General features: G+C 44.0%; 1 long non-coding RNA gene across 1 annotated transcript; it reads left to right on the top strand.

The window, feature by feature from the left end:
• The first annotated feature begins 673 nt into the window (after nt 1-673).
• On the top strand, nt 674-16,716 carry LOC122455887. The gene is made up of 3 exons (XR_006274392.1): nt 674-685; nt 14,599-14,613; nt 16,523-16,716. It is a non-coding gene; the product is annotated as an uncharacterized LOC122455887 (long non-coding RNA).
• The last annotated feature ends 1,260 nt before the right edge of the window (nt 16,717-17,976 follow it).

Here is a 17,976-nt window from a genome sequence, read left to right as displayed (position 1 = left end):
AGTGTTTTACATTAGATTCAGAGTTTTATATTTGGATGCATTCATTCTCTGCTTCTCACTTGTTGGACCCCACAGCCAGCTGCAAATGTCTGCAATAAACAAATTGGGAGGTTTGTATTCGTGATGAATTTTTAAAAAAGAATTCCACATAGTGCTGAACCAATACAAATCCAGGTACAGCTACATTTGTTTGTACTTTCTGTTTGTTGAGCACCTTCACTACATTGGCATCAATTTCTCCATTTCTTGTTCTACCAGAGGATTAGCTATAATCAGTTTGGCTCAACCAAGCATGAATATTCTGCAAAGGATTTTGTAAATTGTAGTTCACTGGGTGGATAATCATTGAATGGCAGAGTTTTACCTTTTGGAGTCTTTTTGGTCATATTCTATCTTAGAATCATAGAATTGGAAGGGACCTCAGGAGGTCATCTAGTCCAACCCCCTGCTCAAAGCAGGACCAATCCCCAATTTTTGCCCCAGATCCCTAAATGGCCCCCTCCAGGATTGAGCTCACAACCCTAGGTTTAGCAGACCAATGCTCAAACCACTGAGCTATCCCTCCCCCCAACTTGTTTTAGAAAATATATAATCTACATATTACTGTCTTAAATGTAATTCCAATCCACTGGGAAGTGATTCATCTCTGTGTGTGTGCTGGAAAGTAGGAAATAATTTATTTACAGTGGATTTTAGCTGTGTGATTTATTGGCAAACCCTTGCTGGAATTCCCTGCAGCCTGTTCTCTCTCATCATATAACTGCATTGTCACACAATATAAAAAAAAAAGTCACATATTACTAACCAAGAGGATGCGATGGAAAGCAACTGCACCAGAAAATAAACAGCTACATTATTCCAGAGGGAATTAATGTTCAGAGGCTACTTTAGATAAACAACATAACTTTACTATTAGAAGAAGTAATTAACGTGCATAGATGGGAGAAATAAGTCTTTGAACAAAAAGCAGCACAACGGTCTTCTAAACCAGTGCTACTCACAGTGGTGGTCCACGGACCAGTGCAGGTCTGTGAGCCATCAGTTGCCAGTCTGCATGCACATTGGGAAAAAAAATTGTCAGTCCCCCACATCAGATAGCTTGAGAAGCTCTGGTCTAGACTGTATTATGAACTAACATACACAAGTCATCATAGTGCAGAAACCAGCATATTTTACCCTGTGACGGAGTATATTTGGCAAGAGCTATTGTTGGAGTAGATTGCATAAGAAACAGTGTGGGGAGAGACTGTTCTTGCTACAATCTCTCCAGTGCTCCTTATAGGGTGCAGTGATTCCATGCAGCTCCCTGCACCCATGTGTGCAGTAATTGCCATAATCTAGCCCTTACTGGATACTTCTTAATACTCAAGTACAAGCCCAGAAATCAGGCTAAGTGAGAGGTTTTGAGTGGCAAGTATTTTATTGACAAATGGCCTTTTTCAAAACAAAACTGCTGACCTTTTCAACATTTTTCATGTGATTTTTTTTTAAATTGAAGCTAGTGGAAATTTCTCGTTTTCTCTGGGTTTTCAGATATAAAACATATCACTAGTTTGATGAAAACGTTACAAAAAATAAAAATGTGTTTCAGAAACCCTATGAAATGGAAAAAGAAAAGGACTACTTGTGGCACCTTAGAGACTAACAAATTTATTAGAGCATAAGCTTTCGTGAGCTCTAATAAATTTGTTAGTCTCTAAGGTGCCACAAGTACTCCTTTTCTTTTTGCGAATACAGACTAACACGGCTGCTACTCTGAAACCTATGAAATGGAAACGCCTTCAACATTTGATGCATTTTTCCATTTTTAACCAGCTCTCTGAGTGACGTTTCTGGAAGCATGGTCTCCTGAAAGCAGATCCTATCTTTTTAGAAAAGTATTACTATTTCAGTTTTTCGACATTACAAAGGGCAGCCTCCTTGATTTAGACAGCACAGAATAAATGTAATATAACTGTTGCTGGGAAGGGTATAGAATTATTGGCATTTCAGTATTGTATAAATGAAATAGCCTTAGAAAACACAGACAACATATTTCATTACAGTGTTCTATTAGATTAGGTCTTGTACTTATTTTTTGTACCTAATTTTCCCTCCAGAGACTGATGAAAATCTGTCCCAGATTGGCAAAATAAGTTTAAAAACATCAATTTTCCACATCCAACAAATTTTACAGTATTTGCTTGAGCGAATCAAGACAATGACTTTGTCAACACAGGAAAGTTTTTGTAGTAGGATCCACCTCCACTGCTCGCCCCTCTTAGGAGCCAACCATGGCACCACTCACCCTTTCTCACTTTCCTCTGGGATCTTTAATCTCCTTGTACCTGAACTTTCCAGGTCTCTCTTTAATCAATCTTATCTTGAGGCTTTCTGCCTCAGGCCTATTGTCCCTTCAGAGAGGCTCTTGATCAGTGGTGGGCAACCTGCAGCCCATGGGCCACACATGGCCTGTTAGGGTAATCCGCTGGCATGCTATGAGAGTTTGTTTACATTGACCATCCGCAGGCATGGCCGTCCACAGCTCCCAGTGGCCCTGATTCGCCGTTCCCTCCACTGGCTGCAGGTTTCTCACCATTGCTCTTGACACTCAACCATCTCTCTCAGCACCCACAGGCAGGCCACTGACAACAAACGTAAACATAAACAAACTCAAAAGAGAGACAAAACGAAAGGGTCTTCCATCCCTCCTGGGCTATCCTTCTACCTATTCCAGTTTTCCCACTGGCTGGATCTTCATTCTCAGTCTACCTCCTAGCCATCTGCCTGGGTTTGATCCTCTCTAGGGCTTGCCACAGGAATCTTTCTCTCCTGCCACCCTTCATTTCAGACTCTCCTCCCCTCAGGAGCTCTCCCAGCTTTGTAGGAAATCACTGCCACCTTCCCAGCTGAGTCTAATAATTGATCCAAGATATCTGACCCCAAGCCCATCAAAATCAGGTAGGGGGGAGCAAGCAAGCTGTAGCTGATCCATCACAGGTGAGGCTGAGCTCAACTCTCCTTAAATGGCCAACCAGTTTGTAGCACAGTTATATCTATATAATCTCCCAGGTGAACTCTCTTATTCCACTATAAGAGTGTCTTTTTTCAATTTAGCTTAAAGACCTTTCCAAGTGATATAAGCTAAACTGTTTAAAAAAAAAGGCAGTTTTGTACCTGGGGCGGGCTGTTATACCAGTATAACTATTATAGGGCTGCAGCAGCACCACTATAATTAAGAATTGCATCATGACTTCTGTTTCGAGGTTAATCTTTCTAAGTCATCTAAAATTGATATGCTTGGTCAGATTCTTTTTAAATATCATTGCCACAGGAGGATGCAGGTTAGGGTTAGTGACCCAAATTTGGGGTCATTGAACTAGGGATTGTGGAGATATAAGCCTTGGAAAAAATAGCCTTTTTTTCAAAAAGTTTCTTGGTTTTTGTTTTATTTTGTGTTTGTTTTGCACAGAGCTAGAGATCAAACTTTTGATGTGATGCGGATCAAAATGGTCTCAATTTGTTGAGTTTTACCCAAGGTAGTGCCTGGCACCCACTAAATTTTGGGGGACTCAAATTGAGAACAGTATTGAAGAACATGTTCACTTCTTCATTACATATATGTGCAGTCTGGAAGGATTACAGTGCATACACACCAATAAAGGAAAAAAACAGGTTTTCTATGCAACCACTTTATGCTTATCTTGTAGTTCAAGGGAATGTTCTGACACCAGTGTCCTTGGTGAGCACTCCATCATTGATGGTTCTAGTCTGAACCTTTACACATGTGCACAATAAAGATTTAATAACTCCTGTTGCTTGCTATAAGAACAGTCAGCAGCCAGTCTTACCACAATTTTTGTTATACTAGCTGGGGAGGTTCTGGTACCAGAGGACTTTGGGGAGAAATTGGGGGAACAAGGACAAGGAGAGGGCTTGCAGCTGCAAAGGGGGTGGGAAATGAGGACAGGTAGTAGGCAAGCCTTGGATTGGTTGTTTGAGAAAATTTGTATTTTATTAGCTCCAGGGGTGGAGATGGGATGGGGGATGAGAGTGTCTGCTTCTGATCTTGGGGTAGATTAATGTGATGTTGCCAAAGACATGTAGCATGAAGGTTTGGAACTGACAGTGCAGGTACATTGATCACTGAGGAGGAGAACAAAAAGCACTGTCAGGGTTGCCAACATGTGGATTCTATGCGATTCCTGGATCATGAGTTTGCAGGAGAGCAAGGAGTACGCCATGACATGGAGATTGCTCAGCTGGGTGAAGTGAGATGGCCTGCATTGGCATCACTCTGCAGTGACTAACCAGTAACTCACAAGGTAATGATCATAGAATCATAGAAGATTAGGGTTGCAAGAGACATCAGGAGGTCATCTAGTCCAACCCCCTGCTCAAAGCAGGATCAATACCAACTAAATCATCCCAGCCAGGGCTTTGTCAAGCCAGGCCTTAAAAACCTTTAAGGATGGCGATTCCACCACCTCCCTAGATAACCCAATCCAGTGCTTCACCACCCTTCTAGTGAAATAGTTTTTCCTAATAACCAACCTAGACCTCCCGCACTGCAACTTGACAGAACAAGGAGCAACGGTCTCATCTGCCACCACTGAGAACAGCCTACCTCCATCCTCTTTGGAACCCCCCCTTCAGGTAGTTGAAGGCTGCTATCAAATCCCCCTCACTCTTCTCTTTTGAAGACTAAATAAGCCCAGTTCCTTCAGCCTCCCCTCATAAGTCATGTGCTACAGCCCCCTAATAATTTCCGTTGCCCTCCGCTGGACTCTCTCCAATTTGTCCACATCCCTTCTATAGTGGGGGGCCCAAAACTGGATGCAATACTCCAGATGTGGCCTCACCAGTGCCCAATAAAGGGTAATAATCACTTCTCTTGATCTGCTAGCCATGCTCCTACTAATGCAGCCCAATATGCCATTATCCTTCTTGGCAACAAGGGCATACTGCTGATTCATATCAGGCTTCTCGTCCATTGTAATCCCCATGTCCTTTTCTGCAGAACTGCTGCTTTGCCTGTTGGTTCCCAGTCTGTAGCAGTGCATGGGATTCTTCTGTCCTAAGTGCAGGACTCTGCACTTGTCCTTGTTGAACCTCATTGGATTTCTTTTGGCCCAATCCTCCAATTTGTCTTGGTCACTCTGGACCCTATCCCTGCCTCTCCCGCAAGCTTGTCATCCACAAACTTGCTGAGGGTGCAATCCATCCCATCATCCAGATCATTAATGAAGATGTTGAATAAAACTGGCCCCAGGACCGACCCTTGGAGCACTCCACTTGATATTGGTTGCCAACTACACATCAAGCTGTTAATCACTACCCAGTGAGCGTGACGATCTAGCCAACTTTCTATCCACCTTATAGTCCATTCATCCAATCCATACTTCTTTAACTTGTTGGCAAGAATACTGTGGGAGATCATATCAAAAGCTTTGCTAAAGTCAAAGTATATCACGTCCCCCACTTTCCCCATATCCACAGAGCCAGTTATCTCATCATAGAAGGCAATCAAGTTCATCAGGCATGACTTGTCCTTGGTGAATCCATGCTGATTGTTCCTGATCACCTTCCTCTCCTCCAAGTGCTTCAAAATGGATTCCTTGAGGACCTGCTCCATGATTTTTCCAGGGACTGAGGTGAGGCTGACCAGTCTATAGTTCCCCAGAGTCTCCTTCTTCCCTTTTTAAAAGATGGGCACTACATTTGCCTTTTTCCAGTTGTCAGGGACCTCCCCCAATCACCACAAGTTTTCAGAGATAATGGCCAATGGCTCTGCAATCACATCAGCTAACTCCTTCAGCACCCTTGGATTCATTGCATCTGGCCTTGTCAAGGTTCCTTCCCCACTCTGAACGCTAGGGTACAGATGTGGGGACCTGGATGAAAACCTCCTAAGCTTACTTTTACCAGCTTAGGTTAAAACTTCCCCAAAGTACAAACTATTTTACCCTTTGCCCTTGGACTTTCGCTGCCACCACCAAATGTCTAACGCCGGTTACTGGGAAAGAGTTCTTTTGGAAACATCTTTCCCGCAAAAAATCCTCACCAAAACCTTGCACCCCCCTTCCTGGGGAAGGTTTGGTTAAAAAAAACCTCACCAATTTGCATAGGTGAACACAGACCCAAACCCTTGGATCTTAAGAATAATGAAAAAAGCATTCAGTTTCTTAAAAGAAGAATTTTAATAGAAGAAAAAGTAAAAAGAATCACCTCTGTAAAATCAGGATGGTAAATACCTTACAGGGTAATTAGATTCAAAGTATAGAGAATCCCTCTAGGCAAAACCTTAAGTCACAAAAAGACACAAAAACAGGAATATCCATTCCATTCAGCACAGCTTATTTTCTCAGCCATTTAAAGAAATCATAATCTATCGCATATCTAGCTAGATTACTTACTAAATTCTAAGACTCCATTCCTGTTCTGTCCCCAGCAAAAGCATCACACAGACAGACCCAGACCCTTTGTTCCCCCCCCACTCCAGCTTTGAAAGTATCTTGTCTCCTCATTGGTCATTGGGTCAGGTGCCAGCGAGGTTATCCTAGCTTCTTAACCCTTTACAGGTGAAAGGGTTTTTCCTCTGGCCAGGAGGGATTTTAAAGGTGTTTACCCTTCCCTTTATATTTATGACAGGCCTCATGAACTTGTGCATGCCCAGCTTTTCTAAATAGTCCTTAACCTGTTCTTTCACCACTGAGGGCTGCTCACATCCTCCCCATACTGTGCTGCCCAGTGCAGCAGTCTGGGAACTGACCTTGTCTGTGAAGACTGAGGCAAAAAAAAGCATTGAGTACTTCATCTGTAACTAGGTTGCCTCCCCCGTTCAGTAAGGATCCCACACTATTCCTGACCTTCTTCTTGTCGCTAACATAGAAGCCCTTCTTATTACCCTTCACATCCCTTGCTAGCTGCAACTCCAATTGTGCTTTGGCCTTCCTGATTATACCCCTGGATGCTTGAGCAATATCTTTATACTCTTCCCTAGTCATCTGTCCAAGTTTCCACTTCTTGTAAGCTTCCTTTTTGTGTTTAAGTTCACCTGAAGATTTCTCTGTTAAGCCAAGCTGGTCACCTGCCATATTTTCTATGCTTTCTGTACATTGGAATGGTTTGTTCTTCTGACCTCAATAAGGCTTCTTTAAAATACAGCCAGCTCTCCTGGGCTCCTTTTCCCCTCATATTAGCCTCCCAGGGGATCCTGTCCATCAGTTCCCTGAGGAAGTCAATGTCTGCTTTTCTGAAGTCCAGGCTCCATATTCTGCTACTCTCCTTTCTTCCTTTTGTCAGGATCCTGAACTCGACCATCTCATGGTCACTGCTGCCCAGGTCACTGCCACCCCATCTGCCAGGACTAGGGGTTGGGCCAAGCAAACTGGAGCCCCCTTCCTCCTGCCGCATCAGCCGAGCCCAGGCAGGGAATGGGCCACCGCTGCCTCTCAGCAAGGTTCTCTCAGGCCTGGTCTACACCACGTGGGTAAGTCGACCTAAGTTACACAACTCCAGCTATGTGAATAACGTAACTGGAGTTGATGGAGGTTAGGTCAACTTATTGCAGTGCCTACACCATGCTGGGTTGATGGGAAACACACTTCCATTGACTTACCTTACGCTTCACATTCAGGTGGAGTACTGGAGTCGACAGGAGAGCGTTCTGCAGTCAATTTAGAGTGGTCTTCACTAGACCCACTAAATTGAGTCCCCCAGTGCATTGATTGCAGGAGCAATCCCCAGTAAGTGTAGACAAACCCTCAGGCAGAAATGGCTCCATCCCACTCCCCGCCCAGATGTCAGGGACAGCAGCCAAATGTACTCCAAATAGCTACCAATCAGTCGCTAACCAGTTTGGAGTGGGGAAGTTGACCATTGGAATCGTGTTGATGCAAGTTTGCAGGACCATTAATCGCATCCTGCTCAGAAGAACAGTGACTCCGGGTAACATGCATGACATTGTGGCTGGCTTTGCACAAATGGGTTTCCCTAACTGCGGAGGGGCAATAAATGGGACACATATTCCAATTCTGGCACCAGCCCACCTAACTTCCGAATACGTTAATCAGAAGGGCTATTTCTCTACAGTTCTCCAGGCGCTTGTGGATCACTGTGGGCGTTTCATTGACATTAACATAGGCTGGCCCAGAAAGGTGCATGACGCACGCATCTTTAGGAACACTGGCCTGTACGGGAAGCTGCAAGCTGGGACTTTTTTCCCAGACCAGAAGATCACTGTAGTGGAAGTCAAAATGCCCATTGTGATCCTTGGAGACCCTGCTTACCCTTTAATGCTGTGGCTCATGAAACCCTACACCGGGAGCCTTGACAGCAGCAAGGAGTGGTTCAACAACAGGCTGAGCTGGTGCAGAATGACTGTGGAGTGTGCTTTTGGCCGTTTAAAGGGCCGCTGGTGCTCTCTGTATGGAAAGCTGGACCTGGCCGATAACTGCATCCCTGCAGTTATATCCATGTGGTGTACCCTCCATAACATTTGTGAAGGGAAGGGTGAAAGATTCACTCAGGCATGGAACTCGGAGGTTCAACACCTGGAGGCTGAATTTGAACAGCCAGAGAGCAGGGCTATTCGAGGGGCCAAGAGCAGGGCTGCTCTTGAGGGAGTAATGTCTGGTGCCCTGCACGGGAGTGAAGTTCAGTGGTTCCAATGTTAGTAGAAATCTGTGTTTGCTACATATGATAGACTGACTTGCAATGCCTGTTGCTTTCCTGGGCTAAGGTATATTTTACGTTATGCAATAATAAAGAATGTTTTCAAAGCAAAATAATCCATTTAATGAAAAGAAAATGCATTTATTGAAAAGAAACACAACTGCTTGGGAAACACAAAGGGCAAGGGGGTGGAGTGGGGAATGGTACAATCACAGGTTTGCGTATGTCCTGTTATCATACTCAGCCTTCCTGTCTGGAGTGCTGTGCAATGAGGATGGCTATACTGCATGGTGATGGAGGTTGAGTGCAGTGGGTAAGGGTCGTAGTTTTCAGGGCTGGGTGGTGAAACTACAGATGTTGGATGCAGCTGGTGGAGATAAGAACCTGGATGTTGGGGAAAGTGGGTTGGAGGTGACATGGGGGCACAAGGGAAAGAGTTTTGGGACAAGGGTTGCGGGGAGGGGGGCGGGCGTGGTAGTGCTCCGCCTGCATGGCTACAAGTGCCTGGATCGAGTCCGCTTGGCACTCCATAATGCTTATCAGCCACTCTGTGCTTTGGTCCCGGCAATCCGCATTATGCTGGCGGACCCTCCTTTCACTCTCTTGCCACTCCTGCACTTTTTGATTTTCATTAAGGGAGTGCTGCATGACTTCATGCAGCATGTCCTCTTTGCTTCAACGTGGCCTCTTCCTGATTCTTTGCAGCCTCTCAGCCGGTGATAACACGGACGGCTGAGATCTCAAGGTTGCATCTGCAAAGGCAAAATGCAACACTTAACAGAGGCAGCACTGTTCACACCAGACAGAGCAATGATTCTCCCATACTTAAGGAGCGCAAGCACAGTCTACACAATCGCATAATTTGCCTGTCCCAAAGCGAGCGCATATAACCCCCAGGAGTCAAAATGGTGAGTAAGCACAGGATCAAGGGGGACTGATTCTTTCATGGCTGTCCTGTCCTCTGGGTTTCTGTGCCTTGGGGAGAGCCAACAGCTGCAGGGGGGCCCTATACTGAACACTGTCCCCACATTTTCCACAGGAGTTCCTCCTGGAAGATATCTTGCTGCTGAGGGTGACCTGGGAAGCAAGGGAGGGTCTTCTGCTACAATGCAGCTTCCACCCTGGCCCATATGCAGCTTGCCTGTGTACAGCAATGATCCCCCCACCTCTCATGGCACAGTGGCATGGACATGTTAGCCTGACTGGGACAAGGACCACGGTGGCTCTCCCACGAAACCTGCGCAAGCGTATTGCCCAAGTTCTGGATGAGACCTTTGAAGAGATCACTGTGGCCGATTTACCACAATGTGAGACAGCACATCAACGCCCTACTCTGCATCTAGGCATGCATGCAGCCCTAACCCTCCTTGCCCCAAGAGCCTGCACCGAATAAGTTCCTTCCCAAAATAAAAGCCGCTTACTGGGAACCTCCTCTGGTCCCAAGCACCAGCTGCCGTGACTGGCTACCTTCCTCCTGGCTTCAGTACAGCTCCTGGCTGCATGCATCTAGGGATGCCAGGGTGTCTTCCTCTGCCTCAGCACCCTCGCTCCCACTTTGCTCCTCCTCCTCCTGCCTTGTTGGACTGTGCTCTGAAATATCCATATTGGTACTCGGCATGGAGGTGGGGTCGTCCCCAAGTATTGCGTCCAGCTCTTTGTAAAAACAGCAGGTTGTGGGGGCAGCACCAGAGCAGCTGTTTGCCTCACAGGCTTTGCGGTAGGCATTCTGCAGCTCCTTCACTTTAACCCTGCACTGCATCCCAGTCATGGCCCCTTTCCATCATGTCCCTTGATATCTGCCCAAAGGTATCGTAATTCCTACGGCTGGAACGCAACTGGGACTGGACAGCTTCCTCCACACAAACAGTGATGAGGTCCAGCACCTCGCCGTTGCTCCATACTGGGGATTGCCTGGCGCATAGAGGCATGGTCATCTGGAAAGATGCGCTGAGAGCACTCTACGCCTGGCTGAGCAAACAGGAAGGGGATTTGCAAAATTCCCAGAGAATTTAAAGGGCGGGTTTGACGGTTGCTCACCTGAGGGCAAGGCAGTAGAGTTCAAAGTGATGACCAGAGTGGCTAGAACAGGCATTGTGGGACACTTCCGGAGGCCAATCAGAGCACATTAACAGATTAGGGCATCCACACTGGCATCGCAACGCTCCAGTGGGGGCGTATCAAACGTTATTCCACTCACTGAGGTGGAGTGCCAGGAGCGCTCTAGCTGTGGAGTCAGAGCGCTCTACGTGCCTTGCCAGTGTGGACATGTTGTGAGTTAGAGCGCACTGGGCTGCTTTAATGCGCTCTAACTCGCAAGTGTAGCCATGCCCTAAGAGAGAGACTGTTCTGTGAAGGAGACAACTTTTAAAAAAAAGCTCTCCAAATATGCAGGGCACAGAAACTGTGAAAGCACAAGCCAAAGAGCTGAATTCACCAGAAGGAATTATCCATGTACTAAGTACAAAAGAATATAGCCAGAATAGGTCAAATCAGTGAGCAGAACCACTCGCTATGAAAACCACTGGTAGGGGAAAATTAGGTACAGATGGTCATGTGAAGGTGTGGATCACAGCATGGTCCCAAACAGTGTGTTGCCTTTGGGAAACACTGTCATAAATGTGGGGAAAATAAACATTTTGTAAAATTCTGCAGATCCCAAATGCAGAAAAGTCAAGTGTATTCAGTTAAAGACAATCTGGTTGAGGAGTTTTTCATAGACGTACTAGTATCTAGCAAGCCTGATGAGCAGTACCAGGTTTACAATGGTGCTGTCTACTCCGAGAGTTAGGTCAGCATAGCTATGTCTCTCAGAGGTGTGGATTTTTCACACCCCTGAGAAAGGGAGCTATGCTGATGTAAGAGATTGAATGGATCCCATCTTGCAAGCTGGGGTTTTTCTGCTGAGTCAGAAAGTTAAGCATTTGAAAGGAGGTTAATTAGTATCCCTAACAGACCTCCTCACACCTCTTTAGTCAATTGGAGAATCTAAACTACACAGGCATCTACTTGAAGGTAGAGTGGAACAGTCAACTCAGTACAGCATGCAATACTGAATTAATCTGGGAAACATCACCTTCTTGACAGGTGTGGAGCTGTCTGAAATTAAATCAAAACAGCTAGACAAAAACGTAAAAAGAGATAACTGGTATGATCATGAAATCTAAAATACTACAAATTGTTGCTATATTGCTAGTATTATTAACTTTAAGTGAGGATTTGTGGGATTTGCCCCATACCTTCACGTACATTAGACAACAGCCCAGAGTAGACAATAATAAAGTCACTGCCAAATATATGTGTATATATATTGGGGGAAGCGGGGAGGGAGAGCTAGGAGGAGTCTCTTATTTGTCTTTCAGGAAAAGTCTTCATTTATTTTGTGAACTTCTCTAACGCTCAGTAGATTACAGTTGATTGATTCTGTAAATTTTTATTGATGACATCTGGCAAGATGGCCTAGTAAGTCTTTTGCTGTAACTCAGCAAGGAAATAAAAATTCAACTAGTCCTTCTTTCAAACACCTCCGATGTTACAACAATAATAGCAGCAGTGATAGTCATTTATTTTTATTCCCCTTGATTAATTTATTCCCCCATAAACTGTGACAAAAACTAAACCTGTAAATAGCAGCCTCTGAGATTATTTCATTTTAATACAGTCTGATTCCCATGCATGACTAAATTGCTTTACTTGCCTGCAGGAACAGCAGAAGGGACCATTCCAACCAAGTTAAAATGAATATTGATGAACTTTCAAATGCCAAAGTGATTTACATATAAGTTCAATATTCTGTGTAATTTACAGGTAAAGGATTTAGCTTTAATTAAGATTGGTGAAATATTCATGACATGTCAGAGGAGTATTATCTGGAAGGGTACAGTAGTTATCTGGAAGTCATGAACAGATAATACCCTGTTATAAATAACTGGTGCCAGCCATTCTTCCTTTATATTAGCCTAACAATGTTATAGTTACTAATGAAATATTTGACAGAGCTGTTTCAGTCTCTATTGCTGGGACAATCTCAGATATATTATTTTACTGAATTTGTAAAGAATTATTCAATATTCTTATATATTTTTATGTGTGCATATACACATAGTTCTTATATTACATGTTCTCAGATAGTTACAATAAATGCACTGTGTACTTTCTCACACAAGGTTTTCTTTGTAATACTAAAGGAAATATAGATTGAGAGACGAGAACCACTGCAGAAGTGCAAAGGCAATGGTTTAAATATTTATTTAGGTTTACCTGATTTTTTTTTAAAGTGATTTGGGAGAGACTTTGGTAAAATAAAATATATCATTTGGGATAATTAATTAAATGTCACCTTTTTGTCCGTGTAAGCTTGGTTTTGTCACAAAGAATTATGTTATGTCACCTTTTGTTATATTGCATCAGAGCCTGAGCCCGTGAATTCCCCTGTGGTAAAATGTATCCAAAATACAAACCTATTTAAAACTTTGCTTTACATACATGAACTAAGTGAAATGTATATTTAAATAGATGAAATTTAACTATTGGGTGTCATGATGGATCTAATTCATGTCTTGGAAAACATATGTATATCAGGTACACTATGGTACATAGTGCACGTTTAGTACTGAGAAAAGGCAGGGGGGGGACCTAATAATAGTCTTCAAATATGTTAGGGCCTGTTATAGAGGACAGTGATGAATTGGTCTCCATGTTCATGGAAGGCAGGACAAGAAGTAATGGGCTTAATCTGCAACAAGGGAGATTTAGGTGAGATCTCTGAAAAACTTTCTACCTATGAGGGTAGTTACGCTCTGGAATAGGCTTCCAAAGGGTCTGTGGAATCCCCATTGCTGGAGGTTTTTAAGGACACAATCAGGGATGGCCTAGGTATACGTTGTCCTGCCGCAGCCCAGGAGACTGGACTTGATAACCTCTCGAGATCCTTTCCAGCCTGACATTTCTATGATAAAAGAGCAGTTACTACTGAAATGCATAGATTATATATTCAATTATACGTACAGCTGTGCAAAGAAACCCTATCCTAATGCAAGGTTTAGGAGATTTTAATCACAAATCTAGAGGCCACATTCACTATGGCTGGTGCAAGGAGTTACAAAGTGCTCTTCCCTTCACCATCCTAAGGGGGATTCACACTTAGGGAAGGTAGTGTGCTATCTACATTCAATTGTTATTCAGCGCCTATCGGTGTGGCAAGGGGAGGGGATTGCATTGGCATGGGGATCTATGTGTCTATGTGTGACTAGCCAAGTGAAGGGGAGGGGGAGAGAGAGCTGTTTTGTTGTCCGCTATGCAAGGGGCAAGGGAATCTTGGATTAGGGATATTATCTTTTGTAATCCTGACCCATACCACATGACTGAAGCCAGAAAGTAAGGATGCCTCTGTGTCACAATTTTTGTACAATGCCCTGTCTGTCTTAGCTCCCATCCATGCTGGCTCTTTCTAACAATCAGAGTCCAGATATCCCAAGCGAAGGACAGAAGGTTGATACCCCCAAAATAAGCAGTTAAATCAACTGATTGTGTACATTGTTCATGTACAATAAAATATAGCAACTAAATTGTTCTATGAACGCTTGTAATGTTCTGATATGGATAGTCATTATGAGATATGTATACAGACGGTGGTTATGAATTTATGTATTTGTGTCTATAAAAAACTGTGACCATGATCTGTGCTGCAACTTCAGCTACACCTCATAACAGGGTGGTGAGCAGTCAAGTGGGGTCGGGTACCTCCCAAGTTAATTGTTTACATGAAACATCAAGTAACTGTCCATGGGCCAGCCCAGTAAAAGACAATGATGGACCCTTAGAGTTAATGGAAAGACATTGAGACAGCTCAAAATTGAAAAGAACATCCCAGCTCTCAAGTCAAGGGGAAATTTCCTCATTCTGAATATGGTTATTCAGTCACCATGGACTGAGAGAGAAGAAAAGAAAAAAAAGAAAAAAGTCTTTTAAAAGCAGACTTGGAACTGAGGGTTTTTATCCAGAACTTGAGGGACAGTCTTGTGATGGGAGGCAAAGGCGCCGACCCCCCGCCTCAACCCCCGGTCCTGGCCCCATTCCACCCTTTCCCCCGAGGTCCCACCCACCTCATCTCTTTCCTCCCTCTTCCCTGAGTTCACCCTGTCTCCACTCCTCCCTGCACCTCCTGCATGCCACAGAACAGCTGACCTGCTCTGGGCAGGTGGTGTGAGGGGGAGAGGGGAGAAGAGGAGAGCTTGGCTACTGGTGAGTGCTAAGCACCCACAATTTTTTTTCCGGAGTTAACACCTTTGGTGGGAGGCTGTCTGTGAACGTTTGTATAGTGTGCTGAGAAACTGTTTTAAGGCAATAGGTAACTTGGATTAGAAAAGGGATTTTTATCTAACATGAAAGTGTAAAACCTGTGGTTAAATCTTTACATTTATTTTCTGTGTACCTTTTCTATGTTTGCTTTCCCTTATTATTTCATCTTTGAATCTCTGATTTTTCTATTAAATAAACTTTTTTTAAATACTTATCCCAAGCAGGTTTCTGGTGTGTAGCACATGTATGCCAAAATAAGATGGTGTCAGGGGGACTGGTTTCATGCCTTTGGGGATGACAACCAGAGGGGAACAGTCCAAGCATCTGGTAATTGAGAACTTGGGAAGGATTTATTTGAGAAGATTCGACACTGGAAGGGTTGTTGATGTCACCCTGCAGGGAGTAACTGATGAGACCCTTATGCTTGTGGGCTGGCTACTGGTGTCAGGGATCTGAACCAAAGCTGTACAGCACAAAGGCCCCCAAAGTTACAGAGCAGGTGGTGACAGAACCCCTTGTAAGGATAAGGCCTTTTTTTGTAGCCATATTGTAAGGCCTAAGGCCTTTATCTGCAGCCATATTAAAAATACAGCAGCCATTAGCTAAGAAGCAGGAAGTCACATTCTCATATTCCATCTAAATTACATTAAAACAGTGTAATATGAGGCTGTTACAGAGATCCTGTTCTAATAGCACCCACTACCACCAGATAAAGAAACAGATTTTAAGATGGTTAAAGAAAACTTAGTTTGATAGCATTCTGTCTGGCAAGAAATCACTTATCAATAGTTGTGGTTGTGAAATCCTCATTTCTTTATTGTTTTATCTTTCTGGTCGCCACTTCCCTATTCTTTATCTGTATGATCTCTGTCTGGTTCTTTCATTATTTCTGTCTGTTGCATAATTAATTTTGCTATGTGTAAATTAAGGTGGTGAAGCATTGGTTAGAGAATTTTGTTACAATATGTGAGGATTGGGTAGTAAAATTTTAGTATAATGATTGGTTAAGGTATAGCTAAGCAGGACTCAAGTTTCACTAAATAAACTGGGATCCAAAAGGCAGTTCTTTGGGAATGAATTCCAGGACACAGCCCAAAAGATCAGAGCTGCTAGACCTCAACATGGTACCAATGACACTGTGCAGAAACTGGAGTCCCCAGATGGACCTGATCCTGACTGGCCATTGTGACCGGAGTCCCAGGGAGCCAAATGAGGTCACACAATTAGGGTGAACTGCAAAGAAAGGGGCAGGCAATCTCCAAAGCTTGTGGATATTCCAATACTTAGATTTACCAAGCCAGCACAAAACAGCTTCTAATATACCTCTCGTTACCTAGAAGCCAACAACACAGTTCCCTTGAAGTAACCCAGCCGTAGGTCTCCACCCAGACACCCAAGTAAAATATGATGAGGATTACTGAAAATCTTATTAATCGTATATGAAAGTTCTACCAATCCAAAAGGATCAGACACATTACCTCCCAGGTTAATGAATATTTCAGATCTTACCTAAATACATGCTTCCAGCCAATTTTATTAACTAAAACTAAAATTTATTAGAAAAGAAAAGAGAGTGTGTGTGTGTATTGGTTAAAAGATTAGTACACATACAGACATAAGTACAGTTCTGAGATCAGATTCATAGTAGAAATGGTGAGCTGTGTAGCGGCAAAGAGTTTTTTTCAGAATTAGTTCATAGATTATAGTCCAATGTCCATATTCAGGGTGAATCCAGTTTAGGACCGGAGATCTCAGCCTTGTGGCTTAAGCTTCCCCTGCATGAAGCATCAAGCAGATCTGAGATAAAGGATCAGGTCCCAAGAGCCTTTTATATAGTTTTCAGGCCTTCTTTGACAAGTCAAAGTCCTTAGGCAAAAAACAGGCAATCAGAGTGACTTCGAAGTAGCCCTATTTCCTAAGCATCACTGGTAATTAGCTATATGGATTAACATAAGGTAATTTATCCATTAGGCAGTCTATCATAAACTTTAAAGAGACATAGACAATGACATTATTTTACCCAAGAATTCATCTAAATGTTGTTATCTCCTTTTTATCTCTGAATCAATAGCTATAGTGACAGACAGGAACTGTCTGTTTACATGGCTAACATTTAACAAGCTATAATTAAACACATACAATTAGTATTACTTCCAATTCTCTAGCAATACAGGTTTGCATTTCAAAGTTCTAGCCTATCTAACATGGAATGGCCCTAATTACCATTTATATACTTTTTAAGGTCTCTACAGGTTGACTCTGGGTCATTTAGCCTGCAAAATACTTAACCCTTTCTGGCCATGCATCACACTTTATATAAGATTCATTGCAATTATATAACAGTGGTAGCAACAATGATTTGTGTGGTCATATTTTAATCAGATAACGTCACAGCCATCAAGAAAAGGAGCGGCAGCGAACCAGCGGAGCAGCGGGGACAGCAGAGCAGCTCACAGCAGGAGTTTGCCTGGGACTGGTAAGTATCCGAGTGTGTGTGTTTGCTTGCTGAGGAAGTATCCGAGCGTGTGTTTGCTGGGAGGGAGCCTGAGTGAGTGTCTGATTGGCTGCTAGCCTGCAGGGGGCGGGCATTAGGGTGTCTGTGTGTTTGCGTCAGGGAAGCCTGGCTGTTTAAAAATAGCCGGAGCCTCGCGAACCAGCTGAGCGGCAGCGAACCAGCGGAGCAGCGGGGACAGCAGAGCAGCTCACAGCAGGAGTTTGCCTGGGACTGGTAAGTATCCGAGTGTGTGTGTTTGCTTGCTGAGGAAGTATCCGAGCGTGTGTTTGCTGGGAGGGAGCCTGAGTGAGTGTCTGATTGGCTGCTAGCCTGCAGGGGGCGGGCATTAGGGTGTCTGTGTGTTTGCGTCAGGGAAGCCTGGCTGTTTAAAAATAGCCAGAGCCTCGCGAACCAGCTGAGCGGCAGCTGAGCAGCGGGGACAGCAGAGCAGCTCACAGCAGGAGTTTGCCTGGGAGTTCGCCTGGAGTGAGCCCAGTGAGGCTTACATCTTGCCAACGTCTCTGAGGAAG

The sequence above is a fragment of the Dermochelys coriacea genome, chromosome 1, assembly GCF_009764565.3.
Source record: "Dermochelys coriacea isolate rDerCor1 chromosome 1, rDerCor1.pri.v4, whole genome shotgun sequence".
Taxonomy (NCBI): domain Eukaryota; kingdom Metazoa; phylum Chordata; order Testudines; family Dermochelyidae; genus Dermochelys; species Dermochelys coriacea.
This window is presented reverse-complemented; position numbering and strand designations above follow the sequence as displayed.